This window comes from Sorex fumeus, unplaced genomic scaffold, assembly GCF_029834395.1.
Source record: "Sorex fumeus unplaced genomic scaffold, SorFum_2.1 ptg000035l, whole genome shotgun sequence".
In the NCBI taxonomy this organism is placed as follows: domain Eukaryota; kingdom Metazoa; phylum Chordata; class Mammalia; order Eulipotyphla; family Soricidae; genus Sorex; species Sorex fumeus.
Genome location: NW_026606092.1, coordinates 33804157 through 33831473, shown reverse-complemented (window position 1 = coordinate 33831473; position 27317 = coordinate 33804157). Strand labels below are relative to the sequence as shown.

The window sequence follows — 27317 nt, the reverse complement described above, 5'->3', positions numbered from 1 at the left end:
GAGCCTGGCAAGCTACCGAGAGTATCTCGCCAGCACGGCAGAGTCTGGCAAGCTACCCGTGATGTATTCGATATGCCAAACACAGTAACAACAAAGTCTCCAACGGAGACGTTACTGGGCCCGCTCGAGTAAATCGATGAACAACGGGAGGACAGTGACAGTGACAGTGACCACATTCACTACCATTTCTGTGCCCAGTTATCCAATGTTAACTACTGGTTATGTGGTGAGGACATACTCAAGTAATTTAAAATGATAAATTATTTCAGAATAGAGCCAGAGAGATATCTCACTAGTCCTAGCACATGCATGCTTTACATGCAGGAAGTTTGGGGTTTTTTTCCCAAGCACTGCATGATCCCACAGGTCCACTAGAAATGACCCCTGAGCACCAAGCCAGGAATAGCCCCAAAGTGCTCAATAACCATTAAAATATTCCTGTATGACTGATGTTCTTATGTCTCTATGCTTTTAAATATGATTTTGGAATCGGTTGGGAATGGAGATGTGTGCTGAAAGTAGATAATGGACCAAACATGATAACCTCTCAGTATCTGTATTGCAAATAATAGTGCCCAAAAGTACAGAAAGAAAATGGGGAATATTGTCTGCCATGGAGGCAGGGGCAGGGTGAGGAAGGGGGTATATTGGGGATTGGTGGTGGGGAATGTGCACTGATGGATGGAGGGATGGGTGTTTGATCATTGTGGGATTGTAACCTAAAAATGAAAGCTTGTAATTATTTCACAGTAAAAGATAAGGTAAAGATAAAGGCCCTCCCGTTGATCGTCGATTTGCTCGAGCGGGCCCAGTAACGTCTCCATTGGAGACTTTGTTGTTACTGTGTCTGGCATATTGAATACTCTCGGTAGCTTGCCGGGCTCTCCGAGAGGGGCGGAGGAATCGAACTCGGGTCGGCCATGTTGGCCGCTTGTAAGGCAAACGCCCTACCGCTGTGCTATATTTCACAGTGATTCAATAAAATTTTTTTAAAAGTAGTTTTGGAAAGAATTGTCTCATTTGAGGACTTGAAACTTGGGATATCTGTCAGAATGTGCTCCAAGTATGCATGGGTTCAATTTAGACACAAGTACTGTGATAAAGTATTTTATTTTACTTTGGATATTTTGTGCATTTAAGAGGAGGCGTTATAATGGACAACTTTCCCAATCATCTTTGCCACTCTTTATTATTAAGAATGTTGGACCCTCTGAGAGGGTGCTATGTGACATCATATTTTCTACCCTGAAAACTTGTAGGTTTCTCAAGAAGTGAAAGTAACATGCGAACAGGAACAAAAGTAGAGAGATAAATGGAGTCATTGTTTCCTTTTGAGCCTTTGTGACTTTTCTAGAGGTTTCCATGGGTCAACTTGAGGTACCATCTTTTATCCATGACTCTAAGGAAGCTAAATGTATATATAGTGACATTTTTCATTTTGATATAGTTGATCTGTTTCCCAGGCTGAAGAAAACTGGGAAATGATTTTTTCATTTAAATATAAGTTGAAACCCTTTGGGAAAGTGAAAGAATTAAAAATATATAGAGAAATGGCTGTTTACAACCCAACAGGAGAGAGTCTTTTTGGTTTTCAAGTTAGTCGTTAGGGAGAACGTTTTTCTTACTAACAAAATTTCACTTTCCTTCTTTAAAATGGATTAATCATGTCTGTGGGTTGTTTTCTTCCAGCTTGTTAAAATGTGGAAAATATGAACAGTAGATTCAGACTTTCATGTGTAAACTGTCATTTTGTGCCTTTCATTAATCCATATTTCAAATTCCACATTGTGCTTGTCCAGTCCTTTGGAGCATTTTAATGGTAAGAATATGCTAAAAGGCTATGTAGAACATGTCTTCATGAGAAGGCAGTAAAATTCCAGATGACAAAATAGCTTCTAGTCATAAATTAGTGGTATTAAAGTATTTTGTAAACCAGTGGTAAGTTTTGTGATTTCATACACTCACACAATTACCTGCTCATTCTTTTGACTACTTTAAAAAACAATCAAGTGCTGGCTTCAGCAGCCCATATACTAAAATTGGAACGATACAGAGAAGATTAGCATAGCCCCTGTGCAAGGATGACACACAAATTCGTGAAGCGTTCCATATTTTTAAATCACATACAAAGGAGCACCCCTTAGATTTACAGCAGACCTATCAAAGAAAACCCTCCAAGCCTGAAGACAATGGTGGGATATAGTGAAAATACTCAATGAAATAAATGCCTCACCAAGAATACTTTATCCAGCTAAACTTTCACTCAAACTTGAAGGAACGATACACTATTTCCTGGACAAATAACAGCTTAGGAACGTGATAGACTCAAAACCAAGCTTAAAATAAGGACTAAAGGGGCTACTGTAAGACAAAAATACCCTACAAGCACAAAGAACCCCTACAGAAAGATGGCACAAAACCCCATGTGAATAATCTCCCTAAATGTCAATGGTCTAAATGCACCAATTAAGAGACAAAGAGTGGCAAAATGGATTCAGAAACTAAACCCAACATTCTTCTGCCTAGAAGAAACACATCTGAACAGTCAGAGCAAACACAGACTCAAAGTCAAAGGATGGAAAACAATCCTGCAAGCAAACAACTCCCTCAAAAAAAGCCGGGGTGGTCATACTAGTATCCGACAACATAGATTTCAGGTTGAAAAAGATTAGAAGGGACAGAAAAAGGCCATTTTTTACTAATCAAGGGATATATACAGCAGGAAAAAAATCACACTCCTAAACGTATTTGCACCTAATGAAGGACCAGCTAAATACTTAAAACAACTGCTAACAGAATTTAACAAGGACATTGCTAGCAACACAATAGTAGCTGGAGACTTCATCACTGCCCTATCCCCTCTAGGTTAAAACTCAGCAAGGAAACACAGAGACTCTGAAGGAAGAGATAAAAGAGAGAGGGCTAGAGATAAGTACCAGGAGGATTACTCCATGGCTTTGAGGACAGCGGCATATGCTAGGGGAAAAGGCAGCTGAGATAGAGAAGGGAGCACCAAAAAAAGGGTGTTGGGAGGTTCCTCTCAGGATGGGAAATGTGTGATGAGTAGACTATAGACTGAACAAGATTGCCACTCAATGTCTCTTTTACAAACCACATCACTCAAAAGGAGAGAGATAACAAAATGGAATGCCCTGCCACAGAGGTAGGGTGGGATAGGGGGTGGGGGGTGGGGTGGGAGGGATACTGGGACAGGTGGTGGTGGAGAATGGACACTGGTGGAGGGATGGGTATTTGATCATTGTATAACTGAAACCCAAGCACAAAAATTTGTAAGTCTACAAGTGTACCTCATGGTGTTTCACTAATAAAAATTTAAGAAAAAAAAGAGAGAGAGGGCTGATAGATCTATACAGGGCTTTGCATACCCCCCAAAAAGAATACACATTTTTCTCCAGTGCATATGGAATATTCTCCAAAATATACCATGTGCTGGGTCACAAAACATAACTCAATAGAATCAGGAAAATAGAAATTGTATCAACTATCTTTCAGACTACGTTTGCAATGAAGATAGAAGTTAATCACACACAGCCACAGAGAACCAAATCAAACACCTGGAAATTTAACAACTCAATGTTGAACAATGAGTGGGTCAGGAAGGAAATCAATGAAGAAATCAAAAGATTCCTGGCTGGAAACAAATGAGAATGAATACATGAGTTACCAGAACCTATGGGATGCAGCTAAAGCTATGTTAAAAGGAGAATTTATAGCTCTGCAAGCATTCCTCAGGAAGGAAGAAAGGGCTTACATAGATAACTTAACTTCACAGCTAAAAATAATAGAAAAGGATCAACAAAAAAGGAGCCCAAACAAGGCAGAAAGAAAGAAATAACAAATCTTAGAGCAGAAATCAATGACATAGAAACCAAAAAAACAATCTGAAAGATCAATGAAACAAAGAGCTGGTTTTTTGATAAAATAAACAAGATTGATAAACCACTAGCAAGGCTCACAAAGAGAGAGAGAGCCCTAATAAACAGAATCAGAAATGGAAAGGGGGACATCACAATAGAAGCCAAAGAAATTCAAGAGATCATCAGAGAAAGTCTGTATGCCACAAAATAAGAGAACCTAGAAGAAATGAATAAATTCCTGGATTCCTATAAACTTCCAAAGAAGAATCAAGAACATCTGGAATACCTGAATAGACCTATTATTATGAATGAAATTGAAACTGTAATCAAAAGTCTTCCCAAAAACAAAAGCCCAGGTCCAGATGGATTCACTAGTGAATTCTTCCAAACATTTAAAGATGACCTATTGCCAGTTCTTCAAATGCTTTTCCAGAAAATTGAATAAACAGAAATTTCTCCAAGTTTCTATGAGGCACATATCTCCCTACTACCAAAAGCAAACAAAGATACCACAAAAAAAGAAAACTACAGGCTGATATCCCTGATGAACATGGATGCAAAGATCCCCAACAAAATATTAGCAAATAGAATCCAACAGCTCATCAAAAAGACCATACATCGTGACCAAGTGGGATTCATCCCTAGGATGCAAGGATGGTTTAACATTTGGAAATCAATCAACATAATCCATCATATTAACAAAAGAAAAGATAAAAACCATATAATCATATCAACAAATTCAGAGAAAGCATTTGACAAGATTCAGCACCCGTTTATGACGAAAACTCTCACCAAGATGGGTATAGAAGGGACTTTCTTCAATATAGTCAAAGTCATCTAACAGAAGCCTATGGCAGGTATCATCCCCAATGGGGAAAAACTAAGAGACTTCCCTCTAAGATAAGGGATGAGACACGGATGCCCACTCTCACCACTTCTGTTCAGTATAGTACTTGAAATACTTGTAATAGCGATTAGGCAAGAAAAAGATATTAAGGGCATTCAGGTAGGAAAGGAAGAAATCAAGCTCTCACTATTCGCAGATGATATGATACTATATTTAGAAAACTCTAAAACCTAAACCAAGAAACTCCTAAAACAATAGACTTGCATAGTAAAGTTGCAGGCTATAAAATCAATACCCAAGTCCATGGCTTTCCTATATGCAAATAATAGGAGAGAAGAAAGTGATATGAAAAAAGCAATCCCATTCACAATTATACCTCATAAAATCAAGTACCTCATAATTATCTTAACTAAGGAGGTAAAGGACATGTACAAAGAAAATTACAAAATGCTACTTCACAAAATAAAAGAGGACACAAGGAAATGGAAAGGTATCCCCTGCTCAAGGACTGGGAGAATTAACAGTCAAAATGGCAATATTCCCTCCCCAAAGCATTGCACAAGTTCAGTGCAATCTCTATAGGAATAACCATGACATTCTTCAAAGAAATGGAGCAAACACTCCTAAAATTCATATGGGACAATAAGCCCCCACAAATACTTTTTTAGGTGGCAACGCACAGGGATTACTTCTGGCTCTGCACTCAGGAATTACTCCTGGCAGTGCTTGGGGGATCAAATGGGATGCTGGGAATTGAAACTGGTCGGCAGTGTGCAAGGCAAACACCCTACCCATTGTGCTATCACTCCAGCCCTGAGTATTGGTGATTTTATTCAGCAAATAAACATCTACCACTCTCAAATTATGTTCCACAGTAGATACTGGGGTGAGGTCATAAAAAAGAAATGGTCTTTATCTTACTAAGATCTATTGTAGAAATTCTGAAATCATACATTATGCTTTGCAGAATGATAGTTTTATAGCATGTAGCACTGTAGCACTGTTCATCGATTTGCTCGAGTGGGAACCAGTAACATCTCCATTGTGAGATTTGTTGTTACTGTTTTTGGCATATCAAATACATCACGGGTAGCTTGCCAGGCTCTGCCATGAGGGCGGGATACTCTCGGTAGCTTGACGGGCTCTCGAGGACAGAAGAATCGAACCCGGCTCGGCCGCATGCCGCATGCAAGGCAAACGCCCTACCCGCTATGCTATCACTCCAGCCTGATAGTTTTATAAGTGGATTTAATTTTTTAAATTAATTTACTGTAGTGGAGGGTATGTTGGCAGCACACCTATAAGTGCTCAGAGGCTATCCATGGTTCTGTGCTCAGGGGTCACTCCTAGCAGTGCTCTGTATGGTGGATTGAGCTAGGTTAAGCAGCATGCAAGGCAAGTGCCTTACCTCCTGTACCATCTTTTGGGTGTTAGATTCAATTTTAGAAACGATCCATTTAAGTGTTCAATCTGTGATTTTCAGAGAGTAGTGGGCCTCTTCCTAGTTGCCTGCCAATTTCCTTTCAAGATTCCTTCTTGAGAATTTAATATATATATATATATATATTATATATATATAATGTAAACATCCAGTTCAGAAGTTCTAATTTAATTGTTCTAGAATTAAAGATCCTAGGGTGCCAGATTAAACATCATACAACAGTTAAACTTGGACACCTGGGTTAACAAACAAAAAAATTAGAAATTATTTCATTGTTTATCTGAAATCCCAATTTAGCTGGACACCTTGTATTTTCATCTGTTAAATATGCAAACCTTGGTGGAGAAAGCTAAATAAGGTCTAGGCCATAGCTAGTAAATAATCCTATTTGGTTTGTACTGAAACACTATAGATATCATAATTACCAGGCATTGAGGGATGAGGATGCCAAATGTGCCTATCATACCAACTTAAAAATTAATAAATGAATAAATATGGATACAACTGTTTTTAATTTTATTAACTTTTACAAAATATATTGTCTTTTGCTTATTTTAAATATTGGGTCTCTGTAATATTTTGCTTGGCAAAGAGGTTTTGATACGACTGAGTAGGTCTCTAAATCTCTGATTTAATCCAATCTGTTTCTAGATGAGAGAAGTTACGGACCAGATAACATGAATTTTAGCTACACTCTGAGAACTAATCAACTGCAAAACCAAACATTAGGTTTTTCTTGTGTTCCATCCTTTGTTGCTTCTAAGATCCCATTGTTTTCTGAGCTGGAGTTCAGAAATATAAGGTATTAAGAGCCTAATATGGTGCTGGATAAAAACTGCAAGACCCTAAAGTTATGCAGATACCATAGTAGGTACTGCACATGAAGATAAAATGGGGATAAAAATGAGTCTTTAGACCAAAGGAGCTTATACAGGAAGAGAATAATAGTGCAGCTACACAGAGAAAAGAAATGTCAACCTTTCTATGACTTGTTGCCTTCATAATTTGATGGTTCTAATTGTTTTCCTTTTTCTATGATACTCCAAAATAAAATGGTAAGATTAGAGGACAGCACTGTGTTTCCCAGAGGCAAGTGGAGAAAATCTGAAATCTAACTTTAATTTCCATTTTTAAAGTGAAAGGAATGAGGAAGATATGATGACAAATTACACAGGGGTAACTGTACTTTGTGCTGTGGCATGATTCACAATGGTTGCATCTGTCAGGCTTTTTGACAAATGTTGGATTGTTCTCCAATTAAGTGGACTGTATAAAATTTAACATTTGCTGAGAATAACATTTGTTGAGACTGTCCTTCTACTCGGAAAAATAAATTGACTCCAATGTAGATGTGGATGGGTAATCATTAGGAATGTTTATGTACCATATGAAAAAGAAAATACAAGTATGGATCAGTTGGAGAGAGGACAATGTATTCTCCAAAGACCTCTCAGACAATGTCAGTTTGGCAGGTTTTGTTATGGGTAGCAGGGTTTGTGACTGAGAAGTAGCAGTGTTTGCTGGCACCACTTCAAGAATTCCAGGACCCAGAAATTCAAGGAAACCTCAGTGTCTTTTTCTTAGACACAGTTAATAGGAAGATATCAGGCAACCAGTTGTACATAAAGATATGGGAAAACAAGATGAACAAGACTAATCAGGTCACACTCAGGGCAGAAGAGCTCAAGAGTTACTTTCAACTTAAGTTTTGAAATCTGGATTGAAAGAGTTCCCAAGGCTCATACTACAAAGAGAAAACTGGAGTCTGTTTGCACTTCATATAGAATATTTATTAATTGTTTGGCCTGTATGTTTCCTGCTTTTCTTTAGCGATACTAATTGCATGGTCTCCTCCAGGATCTGGTTTCATTATGGTGGTGTTCTTTAGCTGTGATTCCTAAGTATCCCTATTACTTCCTTCCAGGATTAGCATTGGTGTAAGAAACTCAGGGCAGGAATATAGAGAAATTTCTAGGATTTATATTCTGAGTCAGTTACTGAGGATAAACAGTAATTATAAGATTGCCCAAATATTTAAAAAATAATTGACATATTAAGGTATATATGACCAAATATGAAGTTCTTTAATATAATCCACCTTGGAACTTGAAAAGCTCAGCTGAAGATTTTTAAGAATCAAGTTATCAAACCCATTACGTCATACTCTACATTTTGATTTTGACCAAAACGTTATTATTAATTAGAGTCACAAGATTTGCTTTTGAATGACAATGGAATGATCTCAAAGGTCAAATTCATTGAGAACAGTGATGTAGACCACTTAAGAAAATGTGAACACAGCAGAAATGCCATCCGCACTTCTGTGTTTATCACAGCACTATTCACAGTAGCCAGAACATGGAAACAACCCATGTGCCTGAGAACATATGACTGGTTAAAGAAACTATGGTACATATACACAATGGAAGACTATGCAGCTGTTTGGAAACCTGAAGTCATGAAATTGGCTTATAAATGAATAGAAATAGGAGAGTATCACTCTGAATAAAATGAGTCAGAAGGAGGACAGCCATAATGATTGCACTCATTCATGGAATATAAAAAAAATCATAATATTAAACTAATACCTGGGGCTGGAGCGATAGCACAGCAGGTAGGGCATTTGCCTTGCATGCAGACAACCCGGGTTCGATTCCCAGAATCCCATATGGTCCACCCAACCACTGCCAGGAGTGATTCCTGAGTGCAGAGCCAGGAGTAACCCCTGAGCATCGCCAGGTGTGACCCTCCCAAAAAAAGCAAAAAAAAAAAAAAAAAGGAAGGAAAGAAAATAATACCTAAGGACAGCAGAAACAAGAGTAAGGAGGCTTAGTTTATGGTTGGAAGCCCGCCTCAAGTGCTGGGGGTGAAGGAAATTGGGATAGATAAGGGATCATTATGACAAAGATAGTTGGAAATGATCACTCTGGATAAGAACTATGTGCTGAAAGTAGGTAAAGGAACAAACATGATAACCTCTCAGTTCTATATTGCAAACCATAATGCCAAAAATGGAGGGAGAGAGGGAGGGTGGGAGAGAGGGAGGGAGGGAAGGAGAGAAAAAGGCGGGGAGAGAAGGGAGAGAAAGAAAGTGCCTGCCATAGAGGCAGGAGGTACACTATGGGGGTTGGGGAGTGCTGGGAAGGAAACTGGGGTCATTAGTGATGGGAAATGGACACTGGTGGACGGATGGGTCATTGTATGACTGAAATCCTTGAACAATTTTGCAACAGTGACTCAATTAAAAAAATGTGAACAACATAATGATAATGGGATGGGTTTCTTCCTCAGTCAATTACATGAAATTGATGTAATGGTTGAATAATTGATTGGATAATTCATTATTTCAACAAATGGTTTTTGAGCACTTATTTTGTATAAATATTGTGACAGGCTTTAGAATACCAAGATAAATAAAAGATGAGGAAAAATTTATATGACTATAATCATTTCCAGCTATAAAATTCTATATTTACCTATTTTAAGAAAACACATAGTCTTTAAATGGCCAATAATTTGGTCAATTCCACATTATTGACAAAAATATATTATTTCTTGGACTCATTTGAATGTTCAGATTTTGACATGACCATTTTAAAACACTATGATCATTACTTACAGTCAGTCTTTTTTATATGTGGTCAAAACTCTGAGAAACAGTTAGCTGTCACCTAATATCAAGCACCTTATTCTTCTTTTTAATGCTGAATTCTCTGAGGTTTATTTTAGGTTCCTGGACTTCACATGTTATAAGCTATAGTGTATGTTTTATAGGTTCCCTCATATCTAGGTGTGATTATATGACTAAACTCTGAACGGAACTGAATGATGTGCTAAATGTATCTTTAAGGCCATATTCATAAATGGAGGGCTTTGTCCTTCATTTTCTCTTTTTCTTTTCTGGGGCTTAAATATGGATGAATTACTGGTGATTCAGCTTAAGTTATGAGGATGAGAATAACATCATAGCAGGTGGCAAAGTGACAAAGGGAACATTAGAACTTGGATGAATTTATGGTCTAATAATCAGCCAGGAATCATCTTCCTATCTCTGGACTGTGATAGAGAGAAAACAGGACTTGACTGAGTCATTAAATTTGGGAGTCTAACTTAAGGCTAGTTTCTATTCCAAATGATGTACCAGGGAAGTCATATTTTACACAAACTATGTTTTCACTCGAATTAAGTTCTTTCATTTACTCTATTGAATCATGCAATGTTGTCTGTATCTGCTTATTCATGAACTTTATCATAACAAGCAATAAGACTAGCCTGCCTTTGGTCTCTACACTGTCTTCAGCAGGTTTCACTTCTTCTTCACTGGCTCCATTCTACCAGTGGCAGAAGAGAGCAGACAGTGCAAAAGGGAGTTCAGATGCTGCCCCCATCCCCTGTATCACCTCATCACAGAACTGAAGGAGAGTTCTTCAAATCTTCATGCTTCTGAAAGGACCATTCCTTTTTTAATAAAACAAAACTTAAAACTTAGTCTTCCTTTTTGAATATGTAATTTACATTTTAGCTCTAATATCTGGGAAGTTTTTGAAAAGTAGCTTAACCATTGGGGCCTATGTAAGTTTTATCTTTTCTACACTACACCTTTTATACTAATGGAACTTGGAAATGACATCAATGTCCTTTTTCCCCCCTACTGTCACAGAAATAAATTTCATGCTATCTACATTGCATTTTTGCTAGAAGGATCCACTTATTCCTAGGTCACATGTTTTGATAACTTCAGTGTTCATGTAGAGAATCTTTTAAAGAAGCTGGTGTGATCACGTATTTTTTTTTGAGATGGGGTATTGGGCAACACCTGGGTATTCTCAGGGCTTACTTCTGACTCTGTACTCAGGGAGCACTTTTGGCAGGCTGGAGGACAGAACGGGGTGCCAGGGATCAAAATACGGTCAACTGTGTGCAAGGCAAACACACTATCACTCTACTATGGTTGATATACTTTTAAAAAATAGTAGTTCATATTTTATTTCATAAACGAACAAGAAAATAAAGTTGGGCCATATGCAGATGAGTGGCTCATGAAGAATGGATTGCCATTATTTAATTCTTGATAATTAACATTTTTCAAAACAAGTTTTTTCTTTCTAATTTGAATTTCTGTGCATATCAACATCGAATTTGAAGGATAAAAGATTTATTTTCCAGCTTTGTACATATTTCCAGATCTGCTTTTTCTATAGCCACTGGGTGTTCTCTATACCTTGAAGTACTGATCTCCATCTGGGGGAGGGGTAGTGTAACATGTCTAGTGTCCCAAAACATAGATGATGACCTAATCCATTATGCTCGCCTTATGAGAGTAGAGATGTGACCTGATATCACTTTTAAGATATACCTCACCCTCCACCCTAACAGCCTCAACTTTTCCAGAACTCCAATTTCAAACTTCATATTTGGGCTTCCAAACCTCTTAGTCGTGATTGAGTAACTCCTCTAATACTTCACCTCAAAAGCACTTTTATTTTAATCTCCCATTCACTGATTTTACTAATATTTTTTATTGTTCCTAATATCCTTTGTGTCTATATTTTCATTCTTATTCAGCATAGTCTCCATAGTTCATCATTGTAATCACTTTCAAGCATGTTAACTCTATTAACCTTTGCTTATTGTACAACTTAATTTAAAACCTAACTTTGTGAAGTCTAACTCTGCTTATATTCCATTCATACTGCTGAACATGGGTGTATAAGCATCACTCTGCTCACTGGTCTCATGTAATTCACAATTATTAACTTCAAAAGAGCGATCTTACTAAATTTTTGTAAGTTAATTCTCATTCCCCTGCTTAGACTTGACATATTATCAACTTAATTAAAATTCCAACATATATTTACCTCCCTTTGTCACCTGTGGTGGTGGGAGCAAGCAGAGAAGCTCTGTCCCTGGGTCCGCCGAGCCTGGAGTCCAAGGTCTCAGAGAGTTCCGCTTACCTTGTTCTGTGGGTCTTCAGTTGTGCGTGGGTCTCGGCCGGAGCTGCCGCGCGGGTCCGGAAAGCGTCCTGGAGTGTGGCGATGGCTGGGTAGTGGAAGTAGTGTCGAGAGTGGAAGTCTGCCAGTGGGGTATTTATCTGGGTAGGGTGGGTCTCCTGTGCACAATTTGATCCCTTGTTCTGTGGGTCTTCAGTTGTGCGTGGGTCTCGGCCGGAGCTGCCGCGCGGGTCCGGAAAGCGTCCTGGAGTGTGGCGACGGCTGGGTAGTGGAAGTAGTGTTCTAATCAGGAGCCCCACTCTACCCTGCCCTGTCTGCTTCCATCAACCACCCAGGGATCGAATTGTGCACAGGAGACCCACCCTACCCAGATAAATACCCCACTGGCAGACTTCCACTCTCGACACTACTTCCACTACCCAGGCGTCGCCACACTCCAGGACGCTTTCTGGACCGCTTGCGGCCGCGCGACACATCATAAGACACTAAATACCCGTCTTCTGGAATTGTCGTACCATATTTGATAGGGTTCAAATATGGTAACACCTACAAGGGTGATTAGAGGTCACCCCAAAAGCCTCTATACCTCTCAGAAAGACTGGCAAGCTACCGAGAGTATTCCGCCCGCACGGAAGAGCCTGGCAAGCTATCCGCTGTGTATTCGATATGCCAAAACCAGTAACTACAACTGGTCTCATTCACCTGACCCTGAAGGCTTCACCGACATGGCAGCACTGAGAAGGATGAGAAAGGAGAGGCCGACAAAATCTCAAGGCCGACCTAGGCTGCCACAACGAAGGAAGACAAAAATGATCGTCTGTACTTTCAATGCACGTACGCTAGCATCAGATGCATCCATCGAGGACCTGATGGTACAAGCGCGAATGATCAAGTACGACATCATTGGTCTGACCGAGACAAGAAGACACGAATCTCACCATGCCGTTTTCGACACTGGAGAAGAATTGTTCCTCGGAACATGCGATAAAAGAGGTGTTGGAGGCGTCGGTGTCCTTGTCAACACAAACTTGGCCAAGAGCATTGATTCATTCGAATGCCTAACAACCCGAATCGGACGTTTACATTTGAATAGATGTGGCTCACTGCCTGCAGTTTCTATCTTCGTTGTCTACGCACCAACATCTCATTATGATGAAAGAGAAATCGAGAAGTTCTACATGGAGCTAGAGAAGTTCTATAAAGAAGACCACACCTTCTACAAGATCATTGTGGGTGATTTTAATGCCAAGATAGGACCGAGAAGATCAGCTGAAGAACTTCACATCGGAACCCATGGCCTAGAATGGAACGAACAGGGTGAGAGACTGTCTGAGTTCATCATGTCGACCAAGACCATTCATGGTAACTCACAGTTCCAGAAGGCAGAATCTAAACGATGGACATGGGAGTCTCCCGGTGGACGATTCCACAACGAAATAGACCACATCATATTCAATCGACGGTTTTGCCTGACTGATGTCGCTGTTGTCCCAAAATTTCGAACGGGATCGGACCACCGTCTCCTTCGTGCAAAATTCTACTTCACAGAGCGGGGAGAAAGGGCTGCAAAGTTCAAAAAGAGAACTCCCAGAACGACCACCAACTGGGAACTCTTTGGTACTATTGCGGCAACATGGGAAGATGCCATTGTTGACAACATTGACGAGGAATACGATCGACTGGTTAAGCACCTCCATGAATGTGCGAGGAACGCCAAGAGAGAGATAGCCACAAAAAGTCGCCTATCTTCGAAAACTCTTGAGCTAATTCGCCAGCGTGGTTTGGCGCATGCCTCAGGCAACCGCAAGCTAACGTCCGAGCTTGCAAAGCAGTGCAGAGATGCGATCAAGGAAGACCTCAAAGAGAGAAGAGCAGAAGTACTGGTAGATGCGGCAGAAGCCGGGAAAAGTATTCGTAACGCCCGCCTGTCCTTCGCCAACTATAAGACCAAGATGACTGCCCTCCGACGTCCTGATGGATCCATCACATCCTCCAGAACGGCAATGGAGAAGATTATCCATGACTTCTACTCAAATCTCTTCGATAGCCATGTCCACTTGCCGACATACCAAATTCCACAGGATGGGTATGTCGTTCCCAACGTTCTCCCTTCCGAAATCCGACACGCCATTTCGTCAGTAAAGAAGCAAACAGCAGCCGGCCCAGACAAGGTCACACCTGAACACCTGAAGAACCTGCCGTCAGTACTCATCAATACACTGGCTCGGCTCTTCACTCGCTACCTGTCTGAATGCAAGGTTCCATCTCAATGGAAAACCAGCAGGACCGTACTACTGTTCAAGAAGGGAGACATCCATGACATTGGCAACTATCGCCCGATCTGCCTATTGTCTGTCATCTACAAGTTGTTCACTCGAGTCATCCTGAATAGGATTGGCAGAACACTAGATGAAGGACAACCATGCGAGCAAGCAGGGTTCCGCAAAGGATTCAGCACCATCGACCATATCCACACGATAACCAAACTCATTGAGGTTTCTCGGGAGTTCAAGATGCCGCTCTGCTTAACGTTCATTGATTTAAAGAAGGCCTTTGATTCTGTTGAGACGGAAGCGGTCATTGAAGCCCTAGCCAATCAGGGCATTCAAGCCCAATACATCAGGATCCTCCGTGAGCTGTATTGCGGATTCACTACCAGGATCTCATCATTCTACAAAGAAGTGATCGTTGATGTCAAGAGAGGGGTGCGGCAGGGTGATACCATTTCACCAAAACTCTTCAGTGCCACCCTCGAGAACATCATGCGACGACTGGAATGGGAAGGAATGGGAGTGAAGATAGATGGTCGGCAACTACACCACCTCCGCTTTGCTGATGACATTGTTTTAATAACACCAAACATCAGCCAAGCAGCACAAATGCTGGCCGACTTTGACCGTGAGTGTGGAAAGGTAGGACTACAGCTGAATCTTACGAAGACAATGTTTATGAGAAACAGCCTTGTTCCTGACGCCCCATTCGCTCTCAATGGAACGACCATCTCCGAATGCAACAGCTATGTGTACCTAGGTCGAGAGGTCAACATGACAAATGACCTGGCACCCGAGCTGCGCAGGAGGAAGAGAGCGGCTTGGAACGCCTTCAAGAACGTCGAAGAAATAGCTAAGAGGACGAAGAACCTCCGGCTCCAGGCACATCTCTTTGATTCCACTGTTCTTCCTGCATTAACATATGCCTCAGAGACCTGGGCCCTACGCAAACAAGATGAGAACGCCATTCAGGTCTCCCAAAGAAGAATAGAAAGAGCTATGCTTGGAATATCACGTTTCACTCAAATGAGAGAACGAATCCGGAGTTCTGACATCCGTCGACGATCAAGGATCAGGGACGCTGTCTCATATGCCAAGGTATCGAAAATCAGATGGGCTGGTCACGTAATGAGATTTAAAGACGACCGTTGGACTAGAGCTGTTACTGATTGGATTCCACGGGATGTCAAGAGACCGCGTGGCCGCCCACCTACCAGATGGTCAGACTTCTTTGTCAAGGTCATGAACGATCGGTTTGAGGCCCTCCATGTTCCCGGAGCGAAGAGATGCCATTGGGCTCCACTAGCACGCGACAGGGACAAATGGAGACGTTACTGGCGCCCGCTCGAGCAAATCGACGACTAACGGGAAGTTAAGTGATTTAAGTGATATTTACCTCTAATTACTTCTGGATACTGACCTTTGTTTATATTTTCTTAATGAAAAAAGCAGTTAGAAAAACTTTTCCCCCAAAGTCCCACCCATAGATAAAATAATTCTCCTACAAATTCTACTCTTTAGTCACCACGGATGGATGTCATCTTTCTAAGGACATTATCTTCACAAATATTCTGTATGATCTATTTTGTTCACATTCAACAGGACTATTTTCCATCAGCAAATATGTGTAGATTTATTGTCTTAAAAATTCTTTTTTTCAGTGGGCTCAGATCTGTCCCTAACACCAAGTACAAAAGTAAGATCAAAATGGATTAAAGACTTCAATATCAGACCGGAATCTGTAAGATACATTGAAGACAAAGTTGGCAAAACCCTCCATGACACTGAAGCTAATGGTATCTTCAAAGATGTCACACCACTGGCCAAGCAAGTGAAAACAGAGATAGAAAAATGGGAAATCTTAAACTAAGAAGCTTCTGCACGTCTAAAGAAACAGTGACCAAAATACAAAGACAATCTACAGAATGGCAAAGGATATTTGCCGAACACACATCCGGCAAGGGGTTGATATCAAGGATATACAAAGTACTGGTTGAACTCCGAAAGAAGAAAACATCCAACCCTATCAGAAAATGGGGTGACAAAATGAAGAGAAACTTCCTCTAAGATGAAATCTGAATGGCTAAAAGACACACGAAAAAATGCTCTACATCATTAATCATCAAGGAGATGTAGATCAAAACAACAATGAGGTATCATTTCACACCACAGAGACTGGCCCACATCCAAAAGACCAAAAGCAACCGGTGCTGGCACAGATATGGCGAGAAAGGGACACTCCTTCACTGCTGGTGGGAATGCCAACTGGTTCAGCCCTTTTGGAAAACAGTATGGAAAATCCTCAAAAAATTAGAAATTGAGCTCCCATTTGACCCAGCAATACCACTTCTGGGAATATATCCCAGAGCAGCAAAAAGTATAGTTGAAGTGACATCTGCACTTGTTTGTTCATTGCAGCACTCTTTACAATACCCAGAATCGGGGAAAAACCTGAGTGCTCAAGAACAGATGATTGGTTAAAGAAAATTTGGTACATCTACACAATGGAGTATTATGCAGCTGTTAGAAAAGATGAAGTCATGAAATTCATATACAAGTGGTACTACATGGAAAGTATCATGCTAAGCGAAATGAGTCAGAAAGAGAGGGACAGACATAGAAAGATTGCATTCATCTGGGGAATATAAAGTAACAAAATAGGAAACTAACACCCAAGAATAGCTGAGATAAGTACCAGGAGGTTTACTCCATGGCTTGGAGGCCAGCCACACATGCTAGGGGGAAAGGGAGCTCAGATAGAGAAGGGAGCACCAAATAAAGGGTGTTGGGAGGATTCCCCCAGGATGGAAGAAGCTTGCTGGAAGTAGACTAGAGACCAAACATGATTGTCACCTGTTGCCTCTTTTGCAAACCACAACACCTAATAAGAGAGAGAGAACAAAAGGGATTGCCCTGCCACAGAGGTAGGGTGGGATAGGAGGGATGGTGGGTGGGAGGGATACTGGGATCAGTGGTGGTGGAGAATGTGCACTGGTGGAGGGATGGGTATTTGATCATTGTATAACTGAAACCCAAGAACAAAAATTTGTAAGTCTACAATTATAACTCATGGTGTTTCACTAATACAAATTTAAGGAAAAAATTCTTTTTTTCAGTGACTCCCTCATTTATCAATAATCTTTAATATCTGTGATCTGAAAAATTTAAATATGTGTATATATACATAATATGTCATTAGTATGAACAAATGCATGCATATTTATAGTTATTAATGATCCCTTTCTTCTAAAATCCTGCCTGACCAAACATATTCTTCTTTTTTTTCTATACATCTTGGCAAGATATATAGTTTCCAATGACTTTCAGGGGTTGTCAGTTTTTATGTAACTTGATCTATTAATACCATGTAATATAGTTAACCTCCTACACCCTAAAAAATCTTTCAGTATAGTTATCTACATAGAAAAAGCTAGTAGTTTTTTTTCATATTTTTTTTTTATCTTACTCTCCTTTATGTGCGGTTTCCCTCTTGCCACCACACTACTCGTCTACCTTCCCTAAAATCCTTTTCCTGGAGGGGTTGGACAGGAACCCTTGCCCTTTCCCTCATTCCAGCCCCACTTTCTCCAGTTTTCTGACATCTCTCCTTCTCCTACTAGACCTTAAGGGTAACTCAACCTGAACCCTGGAGATGGGGTTTGAAGACTAGACGGACCAAAGTTTTCCTGACTGCAATCCTGATGGTGCCATATTGATACCACCATCAGAGTAAATTACAGCTTACACTACCCTTTTGGCATGCCCAGGTTCCAGCTGTCTTATTTTTTTTATCTCACTCTCCTTTATGGGTGGTATCTTCCTTCTCATCTTTCGTAAACAATTGAGGTGCCAGAAATTCAGTGAGTACCCACTCAGTGACGGATACTTCACAGCCACACCGTAGCTGTATGCTGGACTTGTCTGCTTCCTCTAATTGCTGTCCCGCATTGGACAGTAAGGAAAGCACAAAAAGCAGTGGGGGATAAGTGTGGAAAGTGAACATCTAATCCGCTCCTGTAGAGGGTATATCCTAGTCACATTGGTTGGGTAAAAGGAGACCGCACTGTGGGGGAGCAACACAGTGACTGAGAGTTGAGGACATCGGGACCAACTATTCCAGCCCCGTTTTTTTTATCTTCTAAATCCCATGATCACTGTGAATTACAAGAACACCTCTGCCCATGCTATGGCAGGCCAACTGCGCCCCCAGGTGAGGAGGAGGGGCTGTCATAAAGGGCACTGTATCACAGGATGATGTCGCAGGGTCAAAGGTATATAAAGAGGTGCAGGCACAGCTCAGGTTCACTCTTTCTGAGAAGAGGACTCCGCTCTAAAACCGCCCAATGCCGCCCAAACTGCCTTCTATTCCTACATCCTTTCCCCACCTCCTTTCCGCTCTCTCTATAACCCAAATTACCCCAAAACCCCGCCTTCCTCGCCTGCACCCCAACATCTCTAACCCTCCCAAACTTCAATCTCCTCCCCGGCACCCTTCACCTCTTTCTCCTTCCTACTCTCACCACTTTCCTAACCTCCCTGATCCTTGCCATCCCCGTGACCCTGGCCACACCACCACCCAACCACCCACCAACTACATCCCCCGACCACCTTCTCACCGTCCTACTCCCCAAAACCCTTCTCACCTTTCCCGTCTGCCCACTCACCGTCCTACTCCCGCAAACCTTTCTCACCTTCCCCGACCGCCCACTCACCGTCCCACACCCCCCAAACTTTCAGTTATTCCCCAACCCCCCACTCACCCACCTGCTCCTGCACCCTCTGCGAAAACACCCGCATCCCTCCATAATAGTCGTCCCATTTCCATTGAGCCTTTTGCCCGGGGGTTGGCCAGGAACCCTCGCCCTCCCCCTCGCCCTCGCCCTCCGCCTGCCCGTCGCCCTGCCCCTCGCCCTCCCCCTCCTCCCTAGCTTGCCTTCTGGAGTTTTCTGGCACCTCGCTGCTCCTAGCAGAACTTAAGGTAAGTCAACCTGCAGCCTGGAGATGGGCTTTGACCACTAGAGGGACAGTTGGAAACAGCACGGTGTTGCTGGGATCTAGAGGGAACCAAGTTTTCCTGAACTGCAGTCCTGCTGGTGCCGCTTGAGGCCACCATCACAGTAAACTACAGTTGACAGGGCCCTTGGCCATGCCCAGATTCTGGTTGTCTCACTTTCTTAGCTCACTCTCCTTTTTGTGCTTTTTCTTCCTTCTCATCTTCTCTAGCCTATCAAGGTGCCAGAGGTACATCGAGTATCCACTCATTGATGGATAGCTCAGAGCCACACCAGGACTTTGCTGGTGAACTTGTCTCCTCCCTTTGCCTGCCGTCCAGTTGCGTTGGAAACTAGAGAAATTAAGAAAAGCAGCAGAGGGAAGTATGGTAAGTGAACATCTACTCTGTTCGTGTGGAGGGTAAGTCTCATCACATTTGTTGGGTAACGGGCGCCTGCGACTTGGGGTGCGGAAGACAGTGCTTGAGATTTTCGGACACACACAAGGGTCTCAAGTTTGTGTGTTTTCTGTGGCGCCTCAGAGATTCAGCATTCTGCACCTTGACTTTGAGGCCCTATCTGGGTAACCTATTTCCTTGAGACACAAGCAAATACAGAAGGCAGGGTCGCCTTCTGTGACCTCACACAGGTGCAAAGGTTGAGCTCCCCTAGAATGTGGCAACCTTCGAAGGAGCGCATTAAGAGAATCTAAAAGGTGAAGAAAGACATGAGCTGGTGCTACCAGAAAATCTGATGAAAGAGGATGGATACTTCTGGGAAAGTAGCTCAAAAAATTCTTTTTCTGAATAAGTGTTGTGAGGGCTCATGTGTTCATTCACTACAGTTTCTGATGATATAGTGAGGAACCGCTATCCTTCCATTAAGGACAGACTGATACAGAAATAAAGAAAAAGAATTGTAGGACGCCTTATGTTAGTAGATAAACCAGGGATGACTCTATCATACAGTAATCTGCGCCACTTTCTTATTTTACTAAAGTAGAGGCTCGACTTAAGGACCCAGGAAACTTAGTCTTGATTGAATCATTGGTGGCTCTGGGAGTTTTCCTCCTCATAACTGTAAGAGCTTTTTATTAGCTAAACAATAAATCTCTCCAAATAACTTGTAGAATATATGAAGCCAACTTTTTCATTTTGATTGTATGTGCGGATCTTATGCTGTGTATGATCTCTCTGAATTGTCATTGCTCCTCTCCGGAATTTTTACCTGACTCCTAGATAAATGTGTGTTCTATCTGCTTGTCTATCTTTGTCCTTTTACTGACCTCTCAGGCTGGGATTATAAGAATTACTGATCTTTTTTTGTTTTTTCCTCCCACTCAGACCTGTACTATCCTGTACGATTACTGATTTAGACTTGAGTTACACTGCGAGTTCCCACAGTCAAATATGACATGAAAGAAAGAATAAGTGGCAGTTTGTCCAAGAGATGAAAACAATGTGGAATATTAAGGAAAAGAAAATCTAGAAACGTTATGAATAAAATAATGGCATAATATAAATGCTTACCATTCTGAGAGTTCTGGTATTATCGAAGAAGTTGGTTTATTATATGGGGCATGAAACTCAGGACTGTGAGACTTAATACGTACTAGGAGTCCACTCATTTAAGAAGACTGAAAAAAGCAGAGCCTGGTGATAGCTTAAAGATGATTTTTCCTTACCATATTTTAATGCATTATTTCTAACCTCCTAGAGTTCTTGACATCTCAGATCATCCAGACCATTAGCGGGACTTACCCCCTGTAAATAATTTCCATATATTTCCAGGAGAAAAATGACTGAAACAGCCTCTGTGCCTTGCTGTTTCCACTCGGGGAGACCGAGAGAGGGACAGGCGAGAGCCCTTCCCACCCCAAGGGACCTAGCACCAGCAGCCAATCCACCACCGAAATGCCACCATGCTCCGGGCCACTTTCCTGATGCTCGGGTCGAGCCTCCCACAGGAGTGAAGTCGAATAGAAACCAGGTAATGAAGTACTTTGTAACCTTGGATGCTGGACTCAACAGAAGTTGAATGGAGGCCATGCAATGAGTTCAGACAAGAGGCAACAGATCATAGAGAGAAATATATATATATATATACATATATATAGGTGTATACATATATATATACACACACACACACACATGCACACACACATATATACACTCTTGGAGAGCCCAGCAAGCTACCGAGAGTATCCGTCCCTCATGGGGAGAGCCGGACAAGCTACCCTAGGCGTCTTCGACATGCCAAAACCAGAAACGATAACTGGTATCATGACCCTCAGCCTGAATGAACCTCCAAGTGTTTGGAAAGACGAGTAAACAGAGGCTGCTAAAATCTCAGGGCCGGGACAAAAAAGATATCACTCTAAACCACTCAAGTAAATTAATGAACAGCGAGATGACAGTGATACAGTGAAATGATTTTCATACATGTTGTTTCATAATGAGTGGATAAGATTCGGGCATAGAGGACATCATAGGGACCAAGTGTTTTATATCGCTGGTGGTCCTGGGGTGCCACCTGAGGCCGCCATCAGAGTAAACTATAATTTACAAGGGTGCTTTGCCATGCCCAGGTTCTGGCTATCACACTTTGTTATCTGACTCTCCCATTTGTGCTCGCCCTTCCATCTCATCTTCTTTATTCTATCAAGGTGTCATGCTCACTGAGTGGTTTCTTGGATACCACTTATGCCTCCTCAGGCAGCCTGCCGAGCCAAAGCATCTGGACTCATCTGATCCCTACACTTGTGTATGCTGTTGGAACACGAGTAGGGAAAGAACGAAAGCAAGCAAAAGGTGTGGTAAGGAAACATCTCATCTCTTGGTGTGGAGGAAAATCCTAGTCACATTTTCTGGGGAAGGGGAGTCCGTGATGTGGGGTGGGGAACACAGTGCATCAGATTTTTAGAGAGACAGAGGGACTAATGCTTGTTTATTTTCTGTGGCACCTCAGAGATTAAACTTTCTGCACCTTGACTTTCAGGACCTAACTCGGAAGCTTGTCCATGAGAGTCCTGCCAGAGACAAGGCCGGGCCTTCTACTGGGTCCTCAACCAATCTGCAGTTGAACACTGTTCATGAAGCAGCAATCTCGAAGTGACACTGTAGCGTCTTCTACTGTGCCCTCACCCAAATTCCTAAGATTGAGAACTGCACATGAAGGTGCATCCGGGAATGTGAAACAGATTAAGTCGTGAGAACTACGGAAAAGATCCTAGCTCCCTAAATCCCAAAAGTATTTCTCGGCCTTAATAAAAGTGTTCCCTAAAAGCTCCACGTGTTCCCTCTTTGCAGTTCCTCATGGATTCATTAAGGCATTGGTAATATTCCATAAAGGACATGTGAAACAAAGAGCAACACAAACAGTCGTAGGGGTCCTCATGTGAGTAACCTAGGGGTGACTCTGATCTCAATCAACTTTCTTGTCTTACTGAAGTAGAGGATGGACTTAGGGATCCAGGAGATTTAGTCTCAGTTAACTCATTGGGTGGCTCTGGGTGTTTTCCTCATAACTGGGAGGATCCTACTAGGTAAACAATAGATTTCTGCCTTTACCTTGAATAGTCTGGGCTGTTTTTTACATTCTCTTTTGCGTTAATACCATGCTAGCTGTCGCTCACTAAGACCTCTAAGACTTATCATTGCAACTCTCCAGAGCTTTTGACTCCTAGTTAAATTATGGGTGCTATCTGGTTGTCTATCTTTATTCTTTCAGCTGACCTCTCTGGCTGGGATTATAAGCATTTCTGATCTCTTTTTTTATTTTTTTGTTCTTGGCAGTTTGCTATTTCGCAAAATGATTTAGACACTAGTTAAACTGCTCTTTTCCTAGTGATATGAATGTATGGATGAATGAATACCTGGGCGTTTGCAGAAGGGAGGAACATGATGTCGTGAATACGTAAAAGATACCCAAGAGACAAAAGAAGAAAGCATAAAATGAAACTATAAGACTCAACATTCCGAGGGTACTGGTATAAAAAATCAAGCTGATTTACTATATGGGGCACAAAACTCGGGAGTGCGGCATTTAACACTACGAGCACTCACATATAACAAGGTGTAAAAAAGCAGAAATGGGCGGTAGCTTAGATAATTTTTCCTTACCCAATAGAAATGCATCACTTTTTTTTTTTACACCATGATGTACAGTGGTAATTTTACAATTTTTTGTGCTTGGGTTTGATTATACAATGATCAGATGCCCATCCCTCCACCAGTGCCCATTTTCCACCACCATGGATAATATCCCCCCACCCCCTTCCCCCATCCCCCCCTGCCTCTGTGGCAGGGCAATCCCCTGTGTTCTCTCTCTCCTTTTGGGTGTTGTGGTCTGCAAAAGAGGCTTTGAGTGGCAAACATGTTCAGTCCATAGTCTACTTTCGACATGCATCTCCCCTCCTGGGAGGATCCTCCAAACACCATTTATTTGGTGCTCCCTTCTCTATCTGAATTGCCCTTTCCCCTAGAATACCCGGCTGGCCTCTAAGTTATGGAGTAATCCTCCTGGTGCTGATCTCAGCTATTCTTAAGTATTAATCTCATATTTTGTTACTTTATATCCCCCAGATGAATGCAATCTTTCTATGTCTATCCTCTCTTTCTGACTCATTTCGCTTAACATGATACTTTCCATATTGTACCACTTGTATGTAAATTTCATGACTTCATCTTTTCTAACAGCTACATAGTACTCCATTGTGTAGATGTACCAAAGTTTCTTTATCCAGTCATCTGTTCTTGGGCATTCAGGTTTCTTCCAGTTTCTGGCTATTGTAAAGAGTGCTGCAATGAACAAACAAGTGCAGATGTCACTTCGACTATACATTTTTGCCTCTCTGGGATATATTCCCAGGAGTGGTATTGCTGGGTCAAATGGGGACTCAATTTCTAATTTTTTGAGAATCGTCCATACTGTTTTCCAGAAGGGCTGAACCAGTCGACATTCCCACCAACAGTGAAAGAGGGTCCCTTTCTCGCCACATCCGCGCCAGCATCGGTTGCTTTTGTTCTTTTGAATGTGGGCCAGTCTCTGAGGTGTGAGATGGTATCTCATTGTGGTTTTGATCTGCATCTCCCTGATGATTAATGATGCAGAGCATTTTCTCATGTACTTTTTTGCCGTTCGGATTTCTTCTTTGAGAAAGTTTCTGTTCATTTCATTGCCCCATTTTTGGATGGGGTTGGATGTTTTCTTCTTGTGGAATTTAACCAGTATTTTGTATATCCTGGATATCAGCCCCTTGTCAGATGTGTATTCAGCGAATATCCTTTCCCATTCTGTAGACTGTCTTTGTATTTTGGTCACTGTTTCTTTGGAGGTGCAGAAGCTTCTTAGTTTAAGATAGTCCCATTTATCTATCTCTGTTTTCACTTGCTCAGACAGTGGCATGGCATCTTTGAATATACTACTAGCTTCAATATCATGGAGGGTTTTGCCAACTTTGTCTTCAATGTACCTTATGGTTTCTGGTTTGATGTTGAGGTCTTTAATCCACTTTGATCTTACTTTTGTATATGGTGTTAGGCAGAGTTCTGAGCCCATTTTTTTGCATGTAGCCGTCCAGTGATGCCAGCACAATTTGTTAGAGAGGCTTTCCTTACTCCACATTACTTGCACCTTTATCAAAGATTAGATGATCATATGATTGAGGGGAGATATCAGTGTATTCAACCCTGTTCCATTGGTCTGCAGTTCTGCCTTTGTTCCAGTACCATGCTGTTTTAATTATTACTGCTTTGTAGTACAGTTTGAAGTTCGGGAGGTTGATTCCTCCCATTTTCTTTTTCCCAAGAATTGCTTTAGCTATTCGTGGGGGCTTACTGTTCCATATAAATTTCAGGAGTGTTTGCTCCATTTCTTTGAAGAATGTCATAGGTATCCTTATAGGGATTGCATAGAATTTATACAATGCTTTCGGTAGTATTGCCATTTTGACAATGTTAAGTCTCCCGACCCATGAGCAGGGGATATCTTTCCATTTCCTCATGTCCTCTTTTATTTCCTAAAGTAGCGTTTTGCAGTTTTCTTTGTGCAGGTCCTTTACTTCCTTAGTTAAGCTGATTCCTAAGTACTAGATTTTCTGGGGCACAATTGTGAATGGGATTGTTTTTTTCATGTTGCTTTCTTCTCTCTCACTGTTTGCATATAGGAAAGCCATGGACTTTTGGGTATTGATTTTATAGCCTGCAACTTTACTATACGAGTCTATTGTTTCTAGGAGTTTTTTTGGTGGAGGTTATTGGGTTCTCTAAGTAGAGTATCATATCATCTGCGAATAGTGAGAGCTTGATTTCTTCCTTTCCTACCTGAATGCCCTTAATATCTTTTTCTTGCCTAATCGCTATTGCAAGTACTTCCAGTACTATATTGAACAGCAGTGGAGATAGTGGGCATCCTTGTCTCGTCCCTGATCTTAGAGGGAAGGCTCTCAGTTTTTCGCCATTGAGGATGATGCTTGCTGTAGGCTTGTGGTAGATGGCTTTAATTATGTTGAGGAAGGTCCCCTCTATACCCGGAAATGCATCACTTCTAACCTCCAACATGATAGACATCTCAGATCATGTTCCGCGAAGGGGTTAGTTTTCCCCTTGAAATTATTTTCACATGTTTTATTCGGCAGAGGAGTTGTTAAAGTGGTTCCCGGAGGACCCAAGTGGGAGTAAGTGTTTACTGAACTTGTAATCCTGCTGGTGCCTGTTCAGGACACCATCAGAGAAAACTGCAACTCACATGGCCCCTTTGCCATGACCAGGTTCTGGCTGTCTCACTTTCTTATCTCACTCTGCTGGCTCGTACTTCTCAAAGTAATCAGAGATTCTCCTAGTGGGATCTTGAGCCTGCGGTTACCCACTCCTGCTTCATCTGGCAGCCGGCAGACCCACAACATCAGGACTTGTCTGTTCTGTCAATTTGTTGTCCGTATTTGGACAGTTATGTAAGGATCAGAAGAAGCTGAGCGGGAAGTGTCATACCTAAACATCTAATCTGCTGGTGTGCAGGGTAATTCCTAGTCACATGTGCTGAGTCATGGGAGCCCTCAGCGTGGGTTGAAGTATACAGTGCTTGAGATTTTCCCAGACACAAAAGGGACTCAGACTTGGGTTTTTTTTTTTTCGTGGTTCCTCAGGGATACCACTTCTGCACAATGACCCCAATGGCCAGCCTTGGAGTCTTTCCCTTCTGACACTTGCCTAGAGAGAAGGCAGAGCAACCTCACTGCGACCTCATGCGACCATTCAAGTGGCATCCTGAGAGAGTGACCATGAATAAGCCCCGAGAACTACTGGTTAGACCCCAACTCCCTAATACCCCCTAATTTTTTCTCTGAATAAAATCAGTGTTGTGATAGCACATGTGTTTCCATTCTTCAGTTCCTCATGGATGTAGTGAATAAGCTCCACTTCCATTATGGACAGGCAAATAAAAAAGTAACAAAGGCTTATAGGAAACCTCAGGTGGGTAGATCAGGGATAACTCTCTCACACATTGCTAGTCCTGGACAATTATGAAAGGACCAGAAAAAATAGAGGAGTGTTCACAATGAACATCAGAACTACTCAAGTAGAGGTTATTCACAGTTACAAGATCTGGGTAAAGGGGGCCCCCAGGGATAGAAGTGTGGATGTGTGTGTGTGGAGAATGTAGTGCTTGAAATTTTCAGGGGTACAGAAAAAAACTCCAGCTTTTTTTTCTATGGTTGCTTAGTGTCTCCACTTTCTGCACGCTGACTTTCAGGACCTGTCTGGGAATTTGCCCCCTTGGGATTCGGACTCAGAGAGAAGGCAGGGCTTTTTGGGGCCTCACCAAACTCAAAAGGTTGAACTCTGCCCATAGAGATGCAACCTCAGAAACTTGCATGTAGGGCCTTCAATATGACCTCATCCAACCTGGGAAGGTTGAGTTGTGCTGAGAAAGACGCAAG

The 27317-nt window shown here is 41.8% G+C and overlaps 1 protein-coding gene and 1 non-coding gene across 2 annotated transcripts in view; one reads left to right on the top strand and one right to left on the bottom strand.

The window, feature by feature from the left end:
- The window catches only part of NCKAP5 (NCK associated protein 5), a 1139016-nt gene that overhangs the window by 29559 nt on the left and 1082140 nt on the right, over positions 1-27317 (bottom strand). The window lies entirely within an intron of this gene.
- LOC130027046 (U6 spliceosomal RNA) lies at positions 2014-2116 on the top strand. Its single transcript, XR_008792985.1, has one exon. It is a non-coding gene; the product is annotated as a U6 spliceosomal RNA (small nuclear RNA).